The sequence below is a fragment of the Notamacropus eugenii genome, chromosome 5, assembly GCF_028372415.1.
Source record: "Notamacropus eugenii isolate mMacEug1 chromosome 5, mMacEug1.pri_v2, whole genome shotgun sequence".
Classification (NCBI taxonomy): domain Eukaryota; kingdom Metazoa; phylum Chordata; class Mammalia; order Diprotodontia; family Macropodidae; genus Notamacropus; species Notamacropus eugenii.
The window spans coordinates 23,862,610-23,887,324 of NC_092876.1; the positions used below are offsets into that span (position 1 = coordinate 23,862,610).

At 42.1% G+C, this 24,715-nt stretch overlaps 1 pseudogene; it reads right to left on the minus strand.

Annotated features, from left to right (window-relative positions):
* Positions 1 to 310: 310 nt before the first annotated feature.
* Positions 311 to 20,546, minus strand: LOC140507420 (eukaryotic translation initiation factor 3 subunit E-like; annotated as a pseudogene).
* Between the last annotated feature and the right edge of the window lie 4,169 nt (positions 20,547 to 24,715).

Genomic DNA, 24,715 nt, shown 5'->3' on the forward strand with positions numbered 1-24,715 from the left:
TCACTTGGACCTCACTCTCATCTGAACCAGCTCAAAGACAGAACAATTCTCTCTCTATCTCTTTCTCTCTGTCTCTCTCTGTGTCTCTCTTTCTCACACATATACACCACACACACACACAAACAGAGACCCAATTTTAGAAATTCATCTTACCCAACAGGAAAGGAGGAGGGAAGGAGGTTAAGCAGTATCAGAACTGTGTTACAAAGCAGTAGTTATCAAAACAATCTCATAGTAGATATTAAGGACAATGAATGATTAATGGATGAGGTACACAAAATTACAAAGGAAATGACCATAGTACCTAGACTTACTCAAAGACAAACCCAAAGAACAAAGATTTTGAGCTAAGAAGTCGGTATTGCACAAACACCACTGGGAAAACTGGAAAGCAATGAAGCTGAAAAGAGATATAGACTAAATCTCATCCCATATAGCAAGGTAAGCTCAAATGCAAAGATGATATCATTAGCATATTTGAGGAACATGGAAAAACCTCCTGTTCAGATCTATTGATAAGAGAAGAGTCCATGAAAGACATAGAAAACTGACTCACGTGATGGAAAACTAAAATGTCAAATACTGGAGACAATGGTAAAAAAAGGCACATTAATCCCATGTTCTAAATTCTCTGCTGGTTCTGACACTGCATGTTTTATATCCTAACCTTGTGTGTTCTAAAACACTTCCCAACTCTGACATTACTTTTCATAAGATCCCTTCTGACTCTGACATTTTATGCCCTATGACCCTTCCTATTTCTGGCATGTATTATAAGGTGCTCCTTCTACCCACTCTGGTTTATGGCATTCTGGGTTCTACTTCACATTCCATGTTCCAGGGCATCCGTTCCAATCTATATCCCTAATCTGGAAACTCACAAGCAGACTGTCAGGCATGTGAAGAGGAGAGCAGTGATGATGCTTCCACATAATCATCCACTTCAAGAAGTTCCAGGGACTGGAGGAATCTTTATCTGAGGAGAGACGCAGCCTGAGGGGAGCTATTTTCTATTTCATTATTCTCCTCTTCCTCCTTTCCCCGTGCTCTGGGGGCCCAGGTATAAAGACCTCCCCTGTGGAGGCAGGGGCTTCCTGTTTTCCAAAGGGCTTCCTAGAACCTCAGCGAGGTGGGTGTAATAAGTCTAATTTTCCTCCAGACAATTAGTAAAATACAGAATTTTAGCTTCAGTTTTGTTCTTTGCTAGTCATTTGGAGTTGGGTCAGGGCTGTAAATGGTAATTGATGAGAACTCTGCCCAGTGGTGTTGGTTTGTCTCTGTTGTGTGACTTTGTATTTGGGGGTATTTTTGTGTTTTGTCCTTTGTTGTCGAAGAAGACCATGCCATCAGAGAAATAATGACATGACTTTCACTTGACTTTGTTTTGAGTGAGGGAGGGCTGTGCAGGTCACCAGCCTCACTTCTCCTCCAGAGCCATCTGAATCCAGAGAAAGGGTTCTCCAGATCCAGCAAGTCTGGGCACTTGGAAAGGGAAGAAACAAATAAGCATTTATTAAATGCTTGTCTTCCAGGTACATTGTTAGGCACCTAACGTGTTATCTGATTTGATTCAAACAAGTCTGGGAGGTAGATGCTGTTATTACTCCTATTTTACAGTTGAGGAAACTGAGATCGACAGAGGTTAATGACTTGTTCACTTACACTCAGGCCTTCCTGATACCAGGCCCAGCTTTCTATCCACTGTATCATGTAGTTGCTCTTTCTCTCCTTCTTCCCTCCATCCCTCCTTCCCTTCCTTCCTTCTTTCCTTCCTTCCTTCCTTCCTTCCTTCCTTCCTTCCTTCCTTCCTTCCTTCCTTCCTTCCTACTTTCCTTCCTTCCTTCTTTCCTTCTTTCCTTCCTTCCTTCCTCCTTAGGATTTCCTCAACAGGGAACAACTGAGTAAAGATGGGATTGGTGGCTTGCCCAGCACCTCACAAATACTACATGACTGGGTCTTGTGACTTAAAGACTTCCTTTCCTCCTCCTCCTTTTCTCCTCTGGCTTCCCCTGAACTCAGCCCCTCAGAATTCTCTTGCCTTCCATCAGGGGCCCTACTGCCTTCACCTGGTACCAGTAGCAGCACACTGGCACTGTGGGTCCCATGGCAGTTCCTCCCTTCACAGCAGATGCGGAGGTCAGGGTCCAGTTTCGTGGCCAGGACCAGACTGCTGTTGGTCCAGGTGCTGTAGGTGCTGTGTACCACATGGAGGGTGTTGCCACTGCTGTTCCCATGCACAATACTCTCTCCCACCCACCAGTGCAAGGAGGGAGGAGCCAGGTCTCCCTGGACAGAGCAAGTGCAGCGTGATCCCTTCTCTGCCCACAAACAAGAAGGGCCAAGTATCCTTGGGTTTGGGGACATATCCCTGCACCTGACATTTCCCTGTGCCCCTCCTTCCTCTGCGGCACGTGGGTATTGCAATCACTCCCAGCCCTCACAGGCAACCCTGACCTGAACAGTTGTCTCTGTGGTCACTCTGGCCTCTGGGAATATCACCTGACAGGTGACATTAGTGCCATGGTCCTGTGTTTTAGGGGTGAAAAGGAGGTGGGAGGAACTAAGATTCTGGGAGAGAAATGCCTAGGAGGAGAGAGCAGAGTCAGTCCAGAGGAAGTTGGTGGGTGTCCCCTCTCTACAAGCTACAGGTCAGGTTCATTTGGCTCCCAGACTCCAGAAGGTCTGGAATGGAGATCTCTGACTTCTGTGTCAGATCTGGGGAGGAACAATTGAATGAACCAGGTGACAAGGGGAAGGCTGCCCATAATAGGGACCCTCAGCTGATGGTCTTCGGGTTTTGCCTTTGATGTCACAATAAGCCTTTCCTTGGTGTTCCCTCCCATGTTCTGACTCTCCATCCTTCGGAATCCCCCACCATCCCCAGGACCTAAGCCTCTCACCTCCCCAGGGGTCCTGGCTCCTTCAGTAGATGATCCCACATTGTGTCCACTCAGCTGAAAGCCTCAGGTCCTTCCTTCCTGCCTCACTAATGTGGCTATCCATGAATGTCTGCCATGAATATTTGTAGCCCAGTCCCTGGTACCCAGGCATCTGCTGTCACCACCAGGCCTTTAAGGCTTCTCCTGTCTGGGGTCTTGTTCTTTACAGAGAAGACTTGAGTGTGTCCCTCCAGCCTAGAGTCTTGTGACTATCCCTCCTCTATTACCAGCATATCCTGCCCTGATTCTTATAGCTCACCTGGGCTTCCCATCAGTCCCAAACATTCCCTGGGTCCCCCTCCTCACATTCCACATGATACCTTTTTTATTTTGTAATTGTATATCAGATGCCCCTCCTCCACCTGGAAGTCCCAAGATCCTGCTTCTGGACTCCAATAATGCTCAGGGAGCAGTTTTCCTTCTATAGGTCCCCAATGAAGTGGAATCAGCCCCAGGCCCTGGGCTGCACATACTTTTTGGAGTCATTGGTGGCCACTACTATTTTCACTTCCACCTCTTGGAATCAGTATCCATAGACTGGGTTGTTACTATTGTCATCTTGAAGGGATTGGAAAGAGCAGGGGATAGAAACACATAGTTCCTCTTGCACAGTCACTCTCTCCTGGACATTAATATCATACCCTGAATGCTCTTGAGAAAAGGGTTCTGTAGATGGGAGAGAAAGAGAGAGAGAGAGAGAGAGAGAGAGAGAGAGAGAGAGAGAGAGAGAGAGACAGGGACAAGGACAGGGAGAGAGAAATTCAAGCCAGAGTCCTCCCATGTTTTCCACCCTCCCCTTCAGTCCCACTCCCTGCACAAGCCCCTCCTACCAGCACCCCCAGCTCTGACTGTGATCCCACTTACCTCCCCAGAATAAGGGCAGGAGTAGAACCAGCAGGTCCATGGTGAGATCCAGGGCTGATGAGAGACCACAACACTTTCCAAGGTCAACTCAGCCTTGATAACACAGGCCTCTGGGAGGAAGGATCCTCTCAGGAGGAAGGAGGAAGTGTGAAAAAGGATAAAAGAAAAGGTGGGGAGGAAAGGCCAGGAGAATTCTCAGTGACTAAGCCTGGTCCTCTCAGCTCTGCTGTGAAGGCTTGACCTGATGATGGGAAGTTGGGTATGTTAGGAAAAGGAACATGACCAGTGTGATAGAGGTGGGGGAGGGACAGCACTTCTCCCTTCCATGGTCCTTCTCAGTATCCTATTGACCAAGATAGTCTTTCCTCAGAGGAGCTGGGACTTGAGGAACCACCAACTGGCAGGAGACTCCCTATCTGACTCCATGATCTCTCCATTATCCCTCTGCTCTCCCACCCCTTATCTAACTGAAACTTTCTTGTCCCCTAACACTACGGTGTTCTTGGTTCCCTCTTGGCTCCTAATATGGGAGGAGCTCAGGCCCTGGGGATGGTAGAGGCAGGGTTAGACCTTGGGGTTAGGCCCACCTTCCACTGTCTCCTGCTGCCTCTTCACTGGGCTCTCCTGGGCCATACAGACCTCCTCCTGATTCTGTGTGTTGTGAAATGGGCATCCTGGATCTCACAGGACACTCTACTGTCAGATGCTATGAGGCTGGACCTCCCAGGAGCATCTTGTCCAGTGTAATCACCTGCCTCCTTCCCCAGACCTCTCTCTAACCATTGCTATTCTACTTTGACTCATTGTTCAGTGATTCCTCTATTCTCACCCCTCATTATCCTCCCATGTCAATGATGTTGAATCTTCACTCCTGAAATACAAACTGTGTTGTCCATCCCCAGCTGCCCACTCTCTCCCTCCCCACACTCTCAGCTCTGCTCTTTCCCTCCCACAGTATTCCACTCCATGTCTATTTTCTCATTCTACTGAACTCTCTGGGGTGCCTGCTCCAGAAATAATGAATGAGTCTTCATCATTCTTTTAATTAATTTATTCTTAGTTTTCAACATTCACTTCCACAAGATTTTGAGACCCAACTTTTGTCCCCATCTCTCCCTGGGAAAAGTAAAAGAAGGTTAGGAACAAGAGAGATGAAGAGGAGCATAGAGGTGGGTTCTCGGAGGACCCAGTTAGCTTGATCCCACCAGCACTTCCTTCCCACTGGGCCCCAGGGCAGGGGCCTCAGAGGGGACTCCAGTTTCCTGTAAGGGAAGTTAAGTGTGTGAGAAGGGGCCTGGGCTGTAGGGAGCAGGAGACATGCATAGGGTGCTGTTCTGTGTTCCCTAGTCCTTGTGGTCAGTACTCTGCTGACCTTCTGACTGAGCAATTCCTTTCCAAATGGCCTTTGGAACCCCACCTCAGAACAAGAATTCCTTTTCCTGCCCTCCTGAGGGGTCTCCATGTCCTTATCCCTGTCCCTTCATGATGTCCCCATCAGGCTATCCACTTCTTTTCTGATCATTCCCATTGTCTGATCTTTTTCCCCTAAGGTTATTGCAGTGATGCCCCTCTGTCTTCCCAAGACATCCTGAATGTTCCATTCCTGTCTTTTGATGACAAAGATGGCTATGAAAAGGCCTCTTACTGCCCATGTGACCTTGGACAAGTCACTTAGTCAGGTCTCCACTTTCTAACTGGTAAAATGAAGACATTGTACTAGACAGATGACTTGCACAACGTATTTCAGATCCAATCTGACATTCTCCTTTCCAAAGTCCTTTCCTGGTCTCATGTTATCTGTCTATCCCTCCCTCTCAGTACTGTGTCTCTCTGCTCTGGGGTCCCTCCCAGCCTAGTCACACATTCCATGTTCTGGGGACCCTTATTGCTCTCTCATTCTGGGCTTCACTTGGGAGAGCTTCCTGTGGAGGGAGGCCAATGAGAGAGGCAAAAGACTCAGGACCTTGCTTGACCTCAGGATATATCCTTCCAAAGCCAGGGCAGAGTCAACCAAGAGATAAGTCCTCTTGCCAAGTGAGAAATCTTCTCCTTCTTAGTGCCCTCTGCCCCCAAAATAATTGCTGTTAATTACACCATATTCTTCATAGACCCTGCTCATATATCCCTTCCCTACCACACATTTGAACCCTTGAGCCTTTGGTCTACACTTATTTTTAGAGGGTCATATGATTTTAGAGAGGGAATAGTCCTTACAGAGTTAAATTCACCTCCTTTAGTTTACAAATTAAGAACCTGAGGCAGAGAGAATGAAACCGACTTGCCTGAGGTCACAACTGAATAGCAAATTGAGGAATACATGAAAAATCCTTGGTTAAGCAGTTACTGTGTTCCAGGCACTGGAATATAACCTATGGCCTGGGTGAGGAAGAAGGAGGAGGAGGAGGAGGAGAAATACAGCCTTTGCCCTCTAGGGGCTTGCAATCTAATTGAGTAACCTAACATTACAGGGAAAGACAAACCAGGAAGGTGTGCTTTGGTTACAGATATCACAGGGATGGTGAGTGTGATCAATTACAGGAGCATTGAGTGACATGACATATGCAGGAATGGGGATGTTGTCAGATTTCCTCCAAGTCAAAAGAAGTGAAGAAGCATTGATTAAACACTTATTATGGGCCAGGTATTGAGTTAAGTTTTTGTAGTACAAAAAAAGAAAGAGAAAAAAGAAAGAAAGGAAGACATAAAGAAAGGAAGGAAGAAAGAAGGAAGAAAAGAGAGAAAGACAGGAAGATAAGAAGGAAGGAAGGAAGGAAGGAAGGAAGAGAGGAAAGAATCACCATGGAAGGAAAGAAGGAAGAGAGAAAGAAAAAAGGAAGAAGGGAGAAAGAAAGAAAGGCAGTCCTTGTCCTCAAGAAGTTATTTCTATTTGTGACCTATTTTTACTGGAGAAATTTTATGCAACCCCTGGTATATAGGTATGCACAGAAGGTAAGCAAATAAAAAATTTAGTCATAATAAATAATAAAAAAAGTTAAAACATTTCCTTGGTATGCATATAATTTTACCACTTATTAAAGAGGAAAGCAAATTTGCATACTATTGACATGGATGTACTTCTTATTTTTAAAATTAATTAATTTATTTTTAGTTTTAAACATTCATTTCCACAAGATTTTGAGTTCCAAATTTTTCCCCATCTCTCCCCTTCTCCCACTCCAACACACAATTCATTCTGATTACCCCTTCCCCCAGTCTGCCCTCTCTTTTATCACATCCCTCCCTTCCCTTATCCCTATCTTCTCTCTTTTCATGGTGGGCAAAATATATTTCTATACTCCATTACCTGTATTTCTTACTTCCCAGTTGCAAAAACAATTTTGAAATTTTTTTAAATTTTATTTCTTTTCAGTGTTCTACAATCACTTCCATAAAACTTAGATTTTTCCTTCCCCCCTTCCTTCACTCCTCCCTCCTCCTTCCTCAAGTCCCAGCTCCTCTGAGGAAAGACTATCTTGGTCAATAGGATACTGAGAAGAACCATGGAAGGAAGAAGTGCTGTCCCTCCCCCACCTCTATCACACTGGTCATGTTCCTTTTCCTAACATACCCGACTTCCCTGCAATGATGTATTAAGTCTTCCAGAAAAAATTCTCACACACTGTAGTTGTTGCTGTGTACAAAGTTCTCTGGTTCTGATCCTTTCTCTGAACATCAGTTCATATAATTGTTTCCACGCTTCTCTGAAGTCTTTCTGTTCATCATTTCTTATAGTACAATAGTATTGCATTACATTCATATATTGCAATTTATTCAGTCATTCCCCAGGTGATGGGCATCCCCTTGATTTCCAGTTTTTGGCCATCACAAAGAGAGTTGCTATAAATATTTTTGTACATGTGTGATCCTTTTCTATTTTTATGATCTCTTGGGGACATGATCCTAGAAGCAGTATTGTTGGATCAAACGGTATACACATTTTTGTAGCCCTTTTGGGCATAGTTCCAAATTGCTCTCCAGGATGACTGGATCAGCTCACAGCTCCACCAACAATGAATTAGTGTTCCACCTCTCCCACATCTTCTTCAACATTTATCATCTTCTGTTTTGTCATGGTAGCCAATCTGATAGGTGTGATGTGGTATCTCAGAGTTGTTTTGACTTATATCTATCTAATCAATTGTGATTTAGAGTATTTTTTTCATATGACTATAGAGAGCTTTAATTTCTTCCTCAGACCATTCCACTGGGGAATGATTTGTATTCTTGTATATTTGATCAGTTCTCTATATAATTTAGAAATGAGTGCTCTATCACAGACACTAGTTGCAAAAATTCTTTCCCAGTTTTCTGCTTCCCTCCTAATCTTGGTTGCTTTGGGTTTGGTTGTCCAAAATCTTTTCAATTTAGTGTAATGAAAATTATCCATTTTGCACTTCATAATGCTTTCTGTCTCTTGTTTAGTCAAAAATTCATCCCTTCTCTGTAAATCTGATAAATACACTATTCTTTGCTCCACTAAAATTTGTTTATGGTATTGATCTTTATACCTAGATCCTGTACTCATATGGACTTTATTCTTGTGTATGGTGTCAGATATTGGTCTATGCCTAGTTTCCACCACACTGCTATCCACTTCTCCCAGAAATTTTTGATTAACAGTGAGTTCTTATCCCAGAACCTGGGGTCCTTGGGTTTATCAAATAGTACATTGCTATGTTCATTGCCTACTGTGTCTTGAATACCACTTGTCTACCCTTCTGTTTCTTAGCCAGTACCAAGTGGTTTGCTAATTGCTGCTTTATGATACAATTTGAGATCTGGTAGAGCTAGACCACCTTCCCTAGCATTTCTTTTCATTAGTTCCCTTGATATTCTGGACCTTTTCTTTTTCCAGATGAATTTTGATATTATTTTTTTCTAACTCTTGAATATAATTATCTGACAGTTTGATTGGTATGGCACTAAATAAGTAAATTAATTTAGGAAGAATTATAATTTTTAATATATTGGCTCAGCCTACCCACAAGCAACTGATGTTTTTCCACTTACATTAGACTTTATTTGTGTGAAAAGTGTCTTGTAATTGTGTTCATATAGTCCCTGGATTTGTTTTGTAAGGTAGACTCCCAAAAATTTTATAGTGTCTACCCTAGTTTTGAATGGGATTTCTCTTTCTATCTCTTGCTGTTGGGCTTTGTTAGCATTATATAGAAATGCAGAAAATTTATGTGGGTTTATTTTATAACCTGCAACTTTAGTAGTTTTCTACTTGATTCTCTGGGATTCTCTAAGTGTATCATCATATCATCTGCAAAGAGTGATAACTTAGTTTCTTTTTTGCTTATTCTAATTCCTTCAATGTCTTTATCTTCTCTAATTTCTACAGCTAACATTTCTAGTACCATATTGAATAATACTGGTGATAATGGACATCCTTGTTTTTCCCCTGATCTTATTGGAAATGTATCTAGCTCATTCCCACCGCATATAATGCTTGTTGAAGGTTTTAGGTAGATACTGCTTATTATTTTGTGGAAAGTTCCCTTTATTCCTATGCTCTCCAGTGTTTTTAATAGGAATAGGTGTTGTATTTTGTCAAAAGCTTTTTATGCATCTATTGAGATAATCATGTGGCTTCTGTTAGATTTGTTGTTGGTATGATTAATAATGCTAATACTTTTCTTAATATTGAACCAGCCCTGCATCCTTAGTATGAATTCTACCTGATCATAATGTATTATTCTAGTGAGAAGTTGCTGTATCCTTTATGCTAAAATATAATTCAAAATTTTTGCATCTATATTCATTAGAGAAATTGGTCTATAATTTTCTTTCTCTGTTTTGGCTCTTCCTGGTTTAGGTATCAAAGCCATATTTGTATCATAAAATGAATTTGGGAGGACTCCCTCTTCCCCAATTTTCCCAAATAGTCTATATAGTATTAGAATTAACTGTTCTTTAAATGTTTGATAGAATTCAATTGCAAATCTATTTGGCCCTGGACATTTCTCCCTAGGGAGTTCATTGATGGCTTGTTCACTTTGTTTTTCTGAGATGGGGTTGTTTATGTATTCAACTTCCTCTTCTGTTAATTTGGGAAATTTATATTTTTTAAAATAACAATACATCTCATTTAGATTGTTGAATTTATGGGCACACAGTTGGGCAAAGTAATTTCTAATTATTGTTTAATTTCTTATTCATTGGAGGTGAGTTCACCCTTTTCACTTTTTATATTGGCCATTTGACTTTCTTCTTTCTTTTTTTAATCAAGTTTTCCAAAGATTTATCAATTTTATTATTTTTTTCATAAAACCAACTCTTACTTTTATTTATTAGCTCAATAGTTTTCTTAATTTCAATTTTGTTAATTTCTCCTTTGGTTTTCAATATTTCTAATTTGGTATTTACTTGGGGATTTTCAATTTGTTCTTTTTCTAGCTTTTTCAGCTGCATGACCAGGTCATTAATCTCCTCTTTCTCTATTTTATTTATGTAGGCATTCAAACATATAAAACTTCCCCTAAGAACTGCTTTTGCAGTATTCCATAAGATTTGGTAGGTTGTATCATTATTGTTAAACCCACTCATTCTTTAGGATTAGATTATCTAGTTTCCTATTAATTTTTGGTCTACCTTTCCATGGCCTTTGATTGCATGCAGTTTTTATTGCATAACGATCTGACAAGGATGCATTGACTATTTCTGCCTTTCTGCACTGAAATGTGAGGTTCTTTTGCCCCAGTATATGGCCAGTTTTGGTATATGTGTCATGTCCTGCTGAGAAAAAGGTATTTTCCTTTCTATTCCCATTCAATTTTCTCCAGAGATCTATGATATCTACCTTATCCAAAGTTTTATTCACCTCCTTAACTTCTTTCTTGTTTATTTTGAGGTTACATTTATCAAGTTCAGAGAGGGGGAAGTTGAGTTTGCCCATTAGTATATGTTTGCTGTCTGTTTCTTCCTGCAACTCCCTTAACTTCTCCTATAAAAATTTGGATGCTATACCACTTGGGGCATATATGTTTAGTAATGATATTGCTTCTTTGTCCTTGATGCCTTTTACAGGATATAGCTTCCTTTCTTATCTCGTTTGATTAGATCTCTTTCTGCTTTTGCTTTGTCTGAGATTAAGATAGATATCCCTGCTTTTTTTTTTTTTTACATTAGGTGATGAGCAATATATTCTACTCCACCCTTTTACCTTTACCTTCTGTGTTTCCCCCCGTTTCAAATGTGTTTCTTGTAAACAACGCATTGTTGGATTATAGCTTTTAATTCATTCTGCTATCCATCTCTGTTTAAGGGAGAATTCATCCCATTCACATTCACAGTTATGATTACTATCTGTGTCTTTCCCTCCATCCTCTTTCCCAGCATTTGTGCTTTTAGTTTTCCCTTCTCCCTTCCTCTCCACAATAATTTTAATTTTTGACCACAAACAAAAATTTTAATTTTTGACCACAACCTCCCCTAGTATGCCATTCCTTCTTTCAACCCCCCTCCCTTTACTCCCCTTTGCTCTTACTACTTCTTCCCTTCCTTTTAGCCTCATCTTCCCTTCCTTTCACCTTTCCCTTCCTACTGTCCATGGAGCTAGTTAGATTTATATATTTAATTAAGTTTGTTGTTCCCTCCTTGAACCATCTACTATAATATAATTTTGTGCCTCTTCCTGTGATGTAAATTGCCATTTTCTGCCTCTTCCTTTTCACATCTCCCATTACAGTCCCTTCACACCCTTAAATCACATTTTTGTCATCACATTACTTACTTTATATCCACTCCCTCTATCTATGTATATCACTTTTATATTTCATAATAAGTATATAATCTTCAAGATTAACAAGCATAACCTTCCCTTATGGAGATGTAAGGAGTTTGCCCATAATGAGTAACAAGTTTTGTTTCTCTTTCTCCTGTTTACCTTTTCATGCCTCTCTTGAGACCTGTGTTTGAAGATCGAATTTTCTATTGAGTACTCGCCTTTTTATCAAGAAGATCTGAAAATCCCTCATTTCATTGAATATCCATCTCCTTGCCTGAGATATTATGCTCAACTTTTCTGGATAATTTTTCATTGGTTGTAGTCCCAGCTCCTTTGCATTACAGAATATCATATTTGAATTCTTTCAGTCTTTTAATGTAGAAGCTGCAAGGTCCTGTGTGGTCCTGACTGTAGTTCCTTGTTACCTGAATGGTTTCTTTCTCACTGTCTGCAGTATTTTCTCCTTCACTTGATAGTTCTAGAATTTGGCTATGATATTCCTTCGTGTTTTTAGTTCAGGATCCCTTTTGGGAGGTGATTTGTGGGTTCTTTCGATGACATTTCGCCCTTTGCACCTAGGTCCTCTGGGAAGTTTTCCTTGATGATTTCTTGGAAGATATTGTCCAGACTCTTTTTTTTCATCATGGCTTCCTGATAGGCCAATAATTCTTAGATTTTCTCTCCTGGTTCTATTTTCCAGGTCAGTTGTTTTTCCAATTAGATATTTAACATTTTCTTTTATCTTTTTATTCTTTAGATTTTCTTTGACTGATCCTTGATGTCTCATACAGACATTAGCTTCTACTTGCCCAATTCTAATTTTTATCAAATTGTTTTCTTTTTTTGTTTAATTTTTATTTATTTTTAACATAGTTTATAACAGCTAAAGCAATTCAAACTTTTGGTCAGGTGATACTTCTTTTTCAAGCATTTACAATATGGACCACAAAAGAATTTTTTTTTAAACGTTAACCAACTGAGACACAAATAATATTTATGTTGCCAACTTCACAAGCTCTTGACCTAATTGGCTCCACAGTATTACTAAGAATTGAAGAACCCTAACTTACTTTTGTTGGTCTAAAGTCCTATGCCTAATAGTTTAATTTTAGACTTAACCTCGGATGTTCCCCTACCAATAATCTATAATTGAACAGATCTGGTATTTAGCTTACAAATCTTTTGACTATAGGAAATTGCCACCAAGTGTAGGGAGATTGCAGGGATACAATATCTCCCCAACTTCATGTCAGTTCCAGGTAGGATTAGATTATCCACTTGTATTCAGTCAGGCTTAAAGTCTGCCAGGTGTCAATGGGGAAACTGAGTCAGGACAATCCCACCTCAGCCCATGCTGAACAGCCACTCTCCCATCCTTCCCTTGAGATCACCTTATGCAGTTCATACCAGCATCTCATCAGCTGACTGGCATCATGGATTGGAGGCTCAGACCTCCTTTCTTGCTACCCATATCTGGAGTTAGACTCAGAAGAGCAGTCACTTAATAGCCCCATAGCATCTAAAAATGGCAAGTTTCAATAATCAGGTTTCAAATATGATTATAATTTCACTTTGGCTAAGGAACATCTTTTGAGGCAAGTCTTAAGTGGCTTACATGCCTTTCTGTACATGTTTTAGTTCCTGATTTAACAGCAATCATAAAATCAAATTTAGCATTCAAACCTTAACTTTTCCATCAATGCCAAATTTTACCCAAGGTTACCTTCCTCTAGGAAATTTAGATTGAAATTCTTTTCCCCAGACTAAGGATGCCATTGATTTATTCTCAGTAATTAATTCAGTCAATTGTTTAAGTTCCCTTTGGAGGCAAAGGCCTTGACTTCCTCTGACAGTATGCCTTGTTTTTCTTCATCTGAAAGGATGGGGGATGACACCTGTTCCCCAAGAAAGTAACCTTCTATGGTCTTATTTTTTCCCTTTTGGGGGCATTTTCCCAACCAGTTACTTGACTTCTCAGTTTCCTCTCCACAACCTCCTGGCCTCCAGTTCCACCAAGCCAGCACTTGGGGGCTGAGATTCAGATGAGCTGCTTCAAAGCCTCAGGGGATTTAGTTGGGGGCAGGGCTGCTATTCAGTGTAAGCTTAAGATCAGCTGCTGGGGGGGGGGGCAGGGCTGCCACACAGGGTTCAGTTCCCTCAGGGGCTTTCTGATGAGACCTTCAACAATGGATGCAAGCTACTGCCTGCTTTGGGAGCCTCGTCTGCTGCTGCCTCTACTGCTGCCACGACTCTGAGGTACCACATCACACCTATCAGATTGGCTCACATGACAAAACAGGAAGATGATAAATGTTGGAGAAGATGTGGGAGAGTTGGAACAATAATTCATTGTTGGTGGAGCTGTGAGCTGATCCAACCATTCTGGAGAGCAATTTGGAAATATGCCCAAAGGCTTACTAAAATATGCATGCACTTTGATCCAGCAATATTACTCCTGGGATTCTATCCCAAGGATATCATAGAAATAGGAAAGGGTTCCACATGTACAAAAATATTCATAGCAGCTCCCTTTATGATGACCAAAAACTGGAAATCAAGGGGATGCCCATCAATGGGGAAATGGCTGAACAAGTTGTGGTATATGGATGTAATGGAATACCATTATTCTAAGACAAATGATGAACAGGAAGACTTCAGAGAAGCCTGAAAAGTCTTTTATGACCTGATGTTGAGTGAAAGGAACAGAACCAGGAGAACTTTGTACACAGCAACAACCACAGTGTGTGAGGAATTTTTCTAGTAGACTTAGTACTCTATTGAAATGCATGGACTAAAAAATTTCCAATGGACTCTTGAGACAAAATACCAGAGAAAGAACTATGGAATTGGATCACAGACAGAAACAGACCATTTTCTTTTGTATTATGTTTTGTTTTCTTTTATGTTTTCATTTTAATTCTTCTACACAAAATGCATTTGATGGAATATATGTGCCAAATGTATATAAGATTGTATGGCATCTCAAGGAAAGAGTGGGGAGGGAGGGAGGAATAAGGGGTGGAGTGAAAAAAAATCTAAGATATATAGAAGTGATTGTCGAACAATGTAAACAAATAAAATAATTCAATTTTTTAAAAAAAGCTTTCTTTCCTCCTCTTCCTTCTCTCCTCTGACTTCCCCTGGACTCAGCCCCTCAGAATTCTCTTCCTTACATCAGGGGCCCCATTGCCTTCACCTGGTACCAGTGTCAGGACACTGGCACTGTGGGTTCCATGGGGGTTCCTCCCTTCACAGCGGGTGTTGAGGCCAGGGTCCACCCTGTTGGCCAGGAATAGACTACTGTTGGCCCAGGTGCTGTTGGTGCTGTGTGCCACATGGAGGGTGTTGTCGCTGCTGTTCCTATTTACAATTCTCTCTCCTACTCACCAGGGCAAGGAGGGAGGAGCCAGGTCTCCCTGGACAGAGCAAATGCAGAGTGATCCCTCCTCTGCCCACAAGCAAGAGGGGCCAAGTATCCTTGGGCGGTCTGGGGGAAGGAAGGGAAGGTGGATCAGTGCTGCGTCCCTTCTGCCACCTGCAAGGCACCAGGGGCCCTGGCCCAAGCCTGTTACCACTAGAAGTGCACTGGAGGTTCAGAGAGACATTCTGGGCTAGGGGGTGCTATGTTTAGTAGGTGAAGTCTACCATGGCCTCCCCCCACAGCAAGGGAAGTTCTAGGCCCAGGGTCTCAGTGCCCAGTGACTAGAGGTGTTTGTGTCTTGCTTCTCAGTGACTAAGGGGGTGCTATTCACCCCATAGACCAGGTGGAAGTGCTTACCCTCTGGGAGGAGGAGGGAGGGGAAGTTCCCCCTGAATTCTGGGCTTGGAGAGAGAGAAGAAGAGAGGACTGCTGGGCCCATCTCTTCTTTGCTCCAGACCACCCTTCTATCTACATTTGCCTCTTCCCAACTTCTCTGTCCCATGTCTCTGGAAAACTCGGAGGTGTCTGTTCTGAGGAAAGACGTGTCTGGCTTTAGACTGGTGGCCCAAGCTCCATCCTCAGAAATGGGATAACATTTGGATCTTCAGCACCAGAAGCCAGGACAGAAACAGGGAATACTCAAGCATTTGCCTCCATAGATGCCACCTGTCCCCGTTGTCTCTAGACCCAAGGACATATTCCTGCACCTGTTATTTCTTTTGTACCCGTCCTTCCTCTGGGCATCGTGCTCACTCCTTCCCAACACTCACCCCACTCTTCCCTCTCTGAATTGTTAATTAAATTTTGGAATTATGAAATGGGGAAGACATATCCACTTCTTTGGGTGGGGTTATTTAGTAATTTCAATCATGTCCTACTCTTTTCAATCCAATTTACAGTCTTCTTGACAAAGATACAGGAGTCTTTTGCCATTTCCTTCTCCAGCTCATTCTACAGATGAGGTACTGAGGAAAGCAGGATTAAGTGACTTGCCCAGGGTCACACAACTGTTAAGTGTCTGAGGTGACAGTTGAACTGAGGTCTTTTTGACTCCAAACTCAGCATCTTATCTACTGAGCCACCTAGCTGCCCTAGAAAGACCATAATAATAGTGAGAAGGGGAAAGCAGCCCCAAATGAGGCTGAAATCACACTTCTTTTTCTTTTTTTTAAAAAGTGAAACATAGCCAATTTTATTCAAATTTCGGGTTTTCTCTAGAACTAAGTATTTGGCATATATTTATTTAAGAGAGAAGTTTTCAATACGTTCCCCTTCCAAAGTATTTTAGTGGAAACCAGTCTTGAGTAGCCCACTTAGGAGCCTCTGACCTATTGTGATTAAATTTTCTCTCTATATTCACTGCCAGCATCTTCCTTTGAAAAGAAAGGCTTTAAGTCTTTTCATTCACTTGCTAATAGAGTGAGACTGCATTGTTACCCATAGTCATGTGACCCAATTTGGAGTCAATGTTGTCACCAAGCCTAGAATTTCTAATCAAATTGACAATCCATATTTTAGCTTCTTCAGGAGTCATGTATAACTTACCTGCCAACAAACTTATGATGACACATTGATGAATGCAACAGAAAGTCTCAAATATGAAGTGGAGCATTTTCAATGAAATGCTTAAGGCAAGCCATCAGAAAAAGTCATTGACAAGAACTGATTCGTATTCTCTTAATTTTTTCTGGAATCATCTAAATCAAAGCTAGCATAAAAGTATTTAAGAAACTCTGTTACAGGATCTTTGTATGTGTATGGTTCCTGCTGAATAATTTTCACTAGGTCTTTTAATACATTTTTTTGTTTGTTTTCAAACATTTTTGTTTATTATGACTGCAGTAGTTAAATACTGGAGAATATGTGGACACATAGTTTGAATTGCATTATGACACTGTGGCTGGCAAAGAAAGTGATCAATAATAGTATCTTGACCTTCTGTATGGTTAAAGAATACAAATAGAGACCAATGAATCAGCCATGTTCTGTGCTGTAGGGACTGGAGTGGAGAATGGACAGAATTGTTGTCTATGGTCTCTTTTAATCTTCTAAGGTCTTCCATGACTGAATCCCAATTCTGCATTAACAGAATTAATTAACATTAACAATTAACATTAATTCAGATTCTAGTTTTCCCCACAGTGAACTCAAAGCATTTCTGTCAGTTGAGAGGGCCAGCGCACTAAAAATGTGGAGATACTTTGCTGCTCCTGAATAGTTGCCATATTTATATTCAAATTTTGCATATCGATAGAGTATATCTAAATATTCCTGTTTACCAACATGTTTGTCAGCCAGGTAGTCAAACAGCGTCTGATCATCCCTAGTAGATTGACTTTGCATTGTTGTGTCTAGATCTTCAAACATCTTGAACATTGGTTCATTTTCTGCCTCCCGCTGTTTCAGCTGTGCAACAACAGTGATTCTTTTCTCACACAAAGAATGAGGAATGTCATCAGTATAAAGATTTTTATGCATACCCATTGCAAAATCCCCCACGTTTGTGTCACTAGGAGGGTCTAAGTTTCCTTGAAGCAATTCACTTGCATTATATATCTCTCTGACTGAGTGAAACTTTTCTTTTCTTTTCTTTTCTTTTTTATTTAACTTTTAACATTTATTTTCACAAAATTTTGGGTTACAAATTTTCTCCCCTTTTTTCCCCTCCCCCCCCAAACCCAAGCATTCTAATTGCCCCTGTGACCAATCTGCTCTCCCCTCTATCCTCCCTCCCTGCCCTTGTCTCCATCTTCTCTTTTGTCCTGTAGGGCCAGATAGCTTTCTTGACCCCTTAACCTGTATTTCTTATTTCCCAGTGGTAAGAACATTACATTTGATCCTAACACTTTGAGTTCCAACATCTTTAGCTCCCTCCCTCTCCACCCCTTCCCCTTGGAAGACAAGCAATTCAATATAGGCCAAATCTGTGTAGTTTTGCAAATGATTTCCATACTAGTTGTATTGTATAGGACTAACTATATTTCCCTCCATCCTATCCTGTCCCCCATTACTTCTATTCTCTTATGATCCTTTCCCTCCCCATGAGTGTCGACCTCGGATTGCATTCTCCTCCCCATGCCCTCCCTTCCATCCTCCCCCCCACCCTGCTTGTGCCCCTGTCCCCCACTCTCCTGTATTATGAGATAGGTTTTCCTATCAAAATGAGTGTGCATTTTATTCTTTCCTTTGGTGGAATGTGATGAGAGTAGACCTCATGTTTTTCTCTTGCCTCCCCTCTTTATCCCTCCACTAATAAGTCTTTTTCTTGCCTCTTTTATGAGAGATAATTTGCCCCATTCAACTTCTCCCTTTCTCCTCCCAATATTTCTCTCTCACTGCTTGATTTCATTTTTTTTTAAGATATGATCCCATCCTCTTCAATTCACTCTGTGCACTCTGTCTCTATGTATGTGTGCGTGTGTGCATGTGTATGTGTGTGTACTCCCACCCAGTACCCAGATACTGAAATGTTTCAAGAGTTACAAATATTGTCTTTCCATGTAGGAATGTAAACAGTTCAACTTTAGTAAGTCCCTTATGACTTCTCTTTGCTGTTCACCTTTTCATGGTTCTCTTCATTCTTGTGTTAGAAAGTCAAATTTTCTTTTCAGCTCTGGTCTTTTCATCAAGAAAATTTGAAAATCCTCTATTTCATTGAAAGACCATTTTTTTCTCCTGAAGTATTATACTCAGTTTTGCTGAGTAGGTGATTCTTGGTTTTAGTCCTAGTTCCTTTGACTTCTGGAATATCCTATTCCATTCCCTTCGATCCCTTAATGTAGAGGGTGCTAGATCTTGTGTTATCCTGATTTTATTTCCACAATACTTGAATTGTTTCTTTCTAGCTGCTTGAAATATTTTCTCTTTCACCTGGGAATTCTGGAATTTGGCCACAATGCTCCTAGGAGTTTCTCTTTTTGGATCTCTTTCATGCGGTGTTCTGCGGATTTCTTGAATATTTATTTTGCCCTCTGGTTCTAGAATCTCAGGGCAGTTTTCCTTGATAATTTCATGAAAGATGATGTCTAGGCTCTTCTTTTGATCATGGTTTTCAGGTAGTCCCAGAATTTTTACATTGTCTCTCCTGATTCTATTTTCCAGGTCAGTTGTTTTTCCAATAAGATATTTCACATTATCTTCCATTTTTCGAATCTTCACGCTATGTTCTGTGATATCTGTCTTTCTCATAAAGTCCTTAGCATCCATCTGTGCCATTCCAGTTTTGAAAGATCTATTTTCTTCAGTGAGCTTTTGAATCTCCTTTTCCATTTGGCTAATTCTGCTTTTGAAAGCATTCTTCTCCTCATTGGCCTTTTGAACCTCTTTTGCCAATTGAGTTAGGCTAGTTTTCAAGGTGTTAATTTCTTCAACATTTTTTTTGGTTCTCCTTTAGCAGGGAGCTGATCTGCTTTTCATGCTTCTCTTTCATCCCTCTCATTTCTCTTCCCAGTTTCTCCTCCACCTCTCTAACTTGATTTTCAAAATTCTTTTTGAGCTCTTCCACGGCCTGAGCTCATTGGGTGGGCTGGGACACAGAATCCTTGATTTCTGTGTCTTTGCCTGATGGTAAGCATTGTTCTTCCTCGTCAGAAAGGAAGGGAGGAAGTGTCTTTTCTCCAAGAAAGTACCCTTCAATAGTCTTATTTCTTTTCCCTTTTCTGGGCATTCTCCCCAGCCAGTGACTTGACCTCTGAATATTCTCCTCACACCCACCTTGCCTCCTGGTCCTCCCAGCCAGCGTTTGGGGACTGAGATTCAAATGCTGCTTCCCGCCTTAGGGCTTTTGGCGGGGGCAGGGCTGCTATTCAGTGTGAGAATTAAGTTCAGATGGTCAGGTCGGGGCAGGGCCGCCTCTCAGGCTCTGTTCCCTCAGGGGGGTTTATGCACAGACCTTCCACAATGGATCCAGGCTCCCGCTCGCTTGGGGAGCCCCTGTCTGCAGCCACCTCTCAACTTCTATCTCCCGGGGGGGCCCGAGCCATGGGGGCACCCCACTCCCCTCTCGACCCACCAAAGAGACTCTCTCACCGACCCTCATCACCTGTGTGTGTGTGTGGGGGCCTGTGCCACCGCTGGAGATCCCGTCCCTGAAGCCTGCTCGGATCTGTACCTCTCGGAGTTGCGGCCGCCGCAGGTCTGGGCTGGGCTCTGCGTCTGCAGTGCGACGGACCTTTTGAGAGAGGTTTGCAGGTCCCTCTGTGGGTGGAGGGACCCGCGTGGCCACTGGAGGTTCCGTCCCCGTAGCCCACTCGGATCTTTTCCTCACGGTGTTGCAGCTGCTGCAGGGCTGCCCTCTGCTCCCAGTCCCGGCGCCCAGTCCGCAGCGCGAAGGACCCCCCCGCGAGAGGTTTGCAGGTCTCTCTGGAACAGAAATCTCCCTCGCTCCAATATTCCGTGGCCTCTGGGTGCAGAATTCACGGTGAGTTGGTCCCCTCTAGCCATTCTGTGAGTTGTGGGTTTGGAGCTATGTGTATGTGCGTCTTTCTACTCCGCTATCTTGGCTCCGCCCCTGACTGAGTGAAACTTGAGCAACGGGAAGATGGCAGTCCAAAAAGTGCATGATGTGAATAGTAAGATCATCCTCGACCATCTTGTAGAGAAAATGGAAGGAACTCCTAGTCAAGCTTTATTAATACTGCTGTATAGTTGTGCAGTTCTATCTGAAATCACAGAGACTATACGGAGCAACAGAGACCAGCTAGAAAAAGGATGCAAAAAGGAAAAAGGATGCAAAAGTAGATGAGGAGCATGAGGATGGGGACAGCATGAAGAGGGAAAGAAGACAGGAGGGAGAAATACAGAGAATTTCCCTCACATAACCTTGGATTAGAGTTGGGAGCACTCAGCAGCACAGACCCAAGGGCAATGCAAGAGGACTGGGGATGGGGGAGGCAGGGTTTGAGGTCTCAGTTTTCCAGGATATGTTTTGGGTGGAATAAAGCAACATATTGTGCCACCTCAGGATGGCATCTGTCAAAATTGTACCCAAGTCATCTGTAAGTGACCAGTAAAACTTTGAAGCTAACCTGTCCACATCATCTCAAAGTTATCCATAATATTGGGTATTCTGTGGGTCTTACTGCTCATGTCTGGAACTTGTCTGAAGTTTATCTACTTTCGGACCAAAAGGGTCTGGCAGCAGCTTCCATTTGACTTCTCTGATTTAGCAAAGAGTTTCAGGATGTGAATTTTGTTTCATATACATATATGGGACTGAGACCACCACCCAAAATCAAAACAAAGACTTAGATACCTTGAAAGCAGGAAGAAGTTTATTGCTTTCTCATAAGAAAGAGTACCACCCCTTGTCACACTAATAGCACTGGCCAGGGAGTACAAAGTGGTTACAGAAAACAAGGTCTATTACACCCTAAGGTGGGCTCCCCCTCCCTAACACCTTCCCCTTATCCCAATGTCTGGGCTTCAGAGGGTATAATCTATTAGCAGAAATCTTCCACAGCAACAAAAACACAAAAGCTTGGTGGGAAGTTTTGACAAGGTAAGCAGTTTAGGTTGTGAGGGTAGGGCATATGGTATTCTTTCTGCTACATGCCTAAAAACAAAGTTGTGAAGAAGGTGGCATTGGACACAGTACAGGATATGTTACAAAGTGTGTTTCTCTACAAGGTCAGCTAGCTGCCAGTGTAGTTTTTAAAGGGAGTGTGTTTCAACATACAAAAACAATTACCTCTTTGAGGGGGCTTCACTTCTGAGAGATCATCTCTCACATTCAGTTTGCAAATCATACCGCTTTGACATTTGGAATAGTACATACATGACAAAGGCTCCCCTTTGTGGTCTTACATTTTGCTATTGTCTCTTTCTGCTAGTAACTTGTAAACTTAGTTTACTAACTAGAAATTGGACTTGCCTGGTCATGGGGATCAGAATGAGATACAGTTTAAACACACACTCCCATCTCCATTCCACCTTTATTCTCACTACTCCTCTGTAGCTCCCTGAGATAGAGGACCACTATCTTTCTTGTAGCCTAGACCAGTTTTTCTCTAAGTGGCACTAAATGCATCCAAGACTTAATTGGCTCAGGGGACAATTAAAATTATTAAAAAGGAACTAGCTATTTTGCCTCTCCCTGCTTCCTGCTCAACTTTGCTTCAGGCTTTTTGCAATTCACATTTTCTCCAGGAGATGGAGCCCATCTACACTATGTAAGGCTACATTCTTTGCTAGGCAGGCAGGGGAAATACTGAGAGCTTGCCAGTGTCTTTCTTCCCCAGGTGATCTTTTCTTTCCTTCTGCTCCTAGAAGCAACTTCCCTGCTATAAACACTACTCTATTGTTATGTGCTCCATAGCTGACACACCCTAATCACCACTGGTACTGTCTCCCCTTTTGAGAGAAGCATCAGTCTCAGCATACGGGAACTGCTTAGTAGATGATTTTCTATCCATCCATCCATCCATCCATCCATCCATCCATCCATCCATTCATCAATCCATGCATCCATCCAGTCAATCTTCTATCCATCCAGTGTCACCACAGAGAAAAGACATGACTCAGGTTAGAGGTAGCCTTCCATGATACAGTGGCGTCTGTGCGTGGTTGCTTCAGCTAGGGTTCTCATCCAAGCTTGCTGCTAATGGTACTATCTACCTTAGGCACAGAGGATCCTTTTGGGGTTTAACACCAGCTATGCCTGTCCAGCCTGGGTATAAAAGATTGGCTCAGCCCTCCATTCACCTGGGGCACACTTTCTTCTCCCATACTGGGCTTTGTTTTCCTGTATTAGGCTTGATCCCTTGGAGTCACATATCACGTCATGTTCTCTGTGAGAAATGACTCTGGGTCCCTGATATACAAAGATGGCAGGAGTGTGGCATCATTGGATTTTAGATATAGAACAAGAAGGGGTCACAAGAAAGGAATCACAGACATTATCTAACCCAATCCTCTGCATTTAACTGATGAGGAAACTGAAGACTCCAAAAGGAGGATTTATCCAAGGTCACATAGTTAACAAGTGACTGAACTGAAAGGGGAAGCCAGGTCATCTTACTCCAAATGGATAGCCTTTTTCATCATATGCTCCCCAGGTCCATAGGTCTCACACTTAGCTTTGGAACTTCTCAGGAGACAGCCCACTCTTTCCAAGCGAACACATCTAAGTTCCCAGGATCACTGATTTAGGGATAGGACTTAGCAGATCACCTAGTTCAGGTCTGCCTTATTTTAGACATAAACAAACTGAAGATTTGCGGGTGGAGTCATTTGACTAAAGGCAAACAGAGGAAGTGAAGGACAGAGGGAGGATTTGGGTGGTAGGTCTTTTGACTTCAAACACCTGACATCACGCAAATGGAGGCTAATGGGCAACCATTCTCTGGGGACCCTGCCTTCCAGCTGGAAGTGTTGTTGCAACAGTAAACCTAGAGCCTGGGCTCCATCTTCCCTGGTGAGAATTCAGTTTATTTGGGGGAACATTCACTGACTCTTCCTGCATAAAATCAAGTTAATCTCCATACCCCACCTCAGCAAAATAATTTATCTGATTTTTGACACTAATGCAAATAACTTGATGAAATAAGAAATTTCCTAACCTCATCATATATATGATTATTCCAGTGGCTCCATTGTAGACAAAGCTAGTCTGTTGTAGAACTGAGCAAATTCTTCCTGATATAAACAATTCATCCCTGGAAAACTCCACAGAGCTTTGAATTTGCTGTTCAATTGTTTCAGTCATATCAAACTTTTGATGACCCCTGTTTTGAGGTTTTCTTGGCAAAGATATTGGAGTGGTTTTGCCATGTCCTTCCCTAACTCATTTTACAGCTGAACAAACTGAGGCAAATGAAGGTAAGTGACTTGCCCAGGGTCACACAGCTAGTAGGTGTCTGAGGTTGAATTTGAGCTCAGGCACAGATTTAAATTAGATTCTCTTAACTCCAGTTGATTGGACACATGAGGTTCAATGAAGAAAAATCTATTGCAATGCCAGCTTTTCACGGAAATTTATCTGAGTCCAAGGCCCTCTCTGGTCAAAGCAAATAAACCGATCCCTCAGCATTTCATAGTGTCCAATCCATTCAAAAATAATATTTGCATTAGGTACAACAAACATGATAAAACATTGAGTCTTACAGATCTGATCCCTAAGCATAAGACTGAGTTCTTTTGTTCCAACAACAGAGAATAGTAATGGATGCTAAGTTAAGGAGCTTTAAGTTTGCAAAGAACTTTCCATCCATTATATCATTTTCAAAGTGAGCATGAAGGTGTTGTTACTGTTGAACAAACCAATGTTCAAAGAGACTCTGATTCCCCCCAAGTCACACAGCTAGTAAGCACTGGAGACTTGAACACATGACTTTCTGACTCCACATCCAGTGTACTCTCCCCTAAACCATGTTCTTTTTTAGAACAAAGGAGAAAGTTCCTATTTTAGCAAATGAAATCAATGCATCCCTGCCAGGATGCTGTTTCAACATCCATCCTCCTCCTTCCTTCATATCAGCCCCACACCCAGCTTCTTCTCTCTCAGAAAGATGCAGCAACATGCACAGTATCAAGAGAGAGGGGAAGTGCAAAGTTTGCCTTTCTCTCCTCCCTCAGTAAGAGGCTCCATGTCCCTAAACCTAAACCCTCATCCCCAAGGAGTTAGGACCTCATTACTTTAGACCTCATGCAGGCAGATTCAGGAGACAAGAAATTCTCAGGATCATAGTTCTAGAGACCTCAGATCCCATCTTGTGCAATTCCATCATTCTATAGATGAAAAAACTGAGCCTTAGGGAAGGT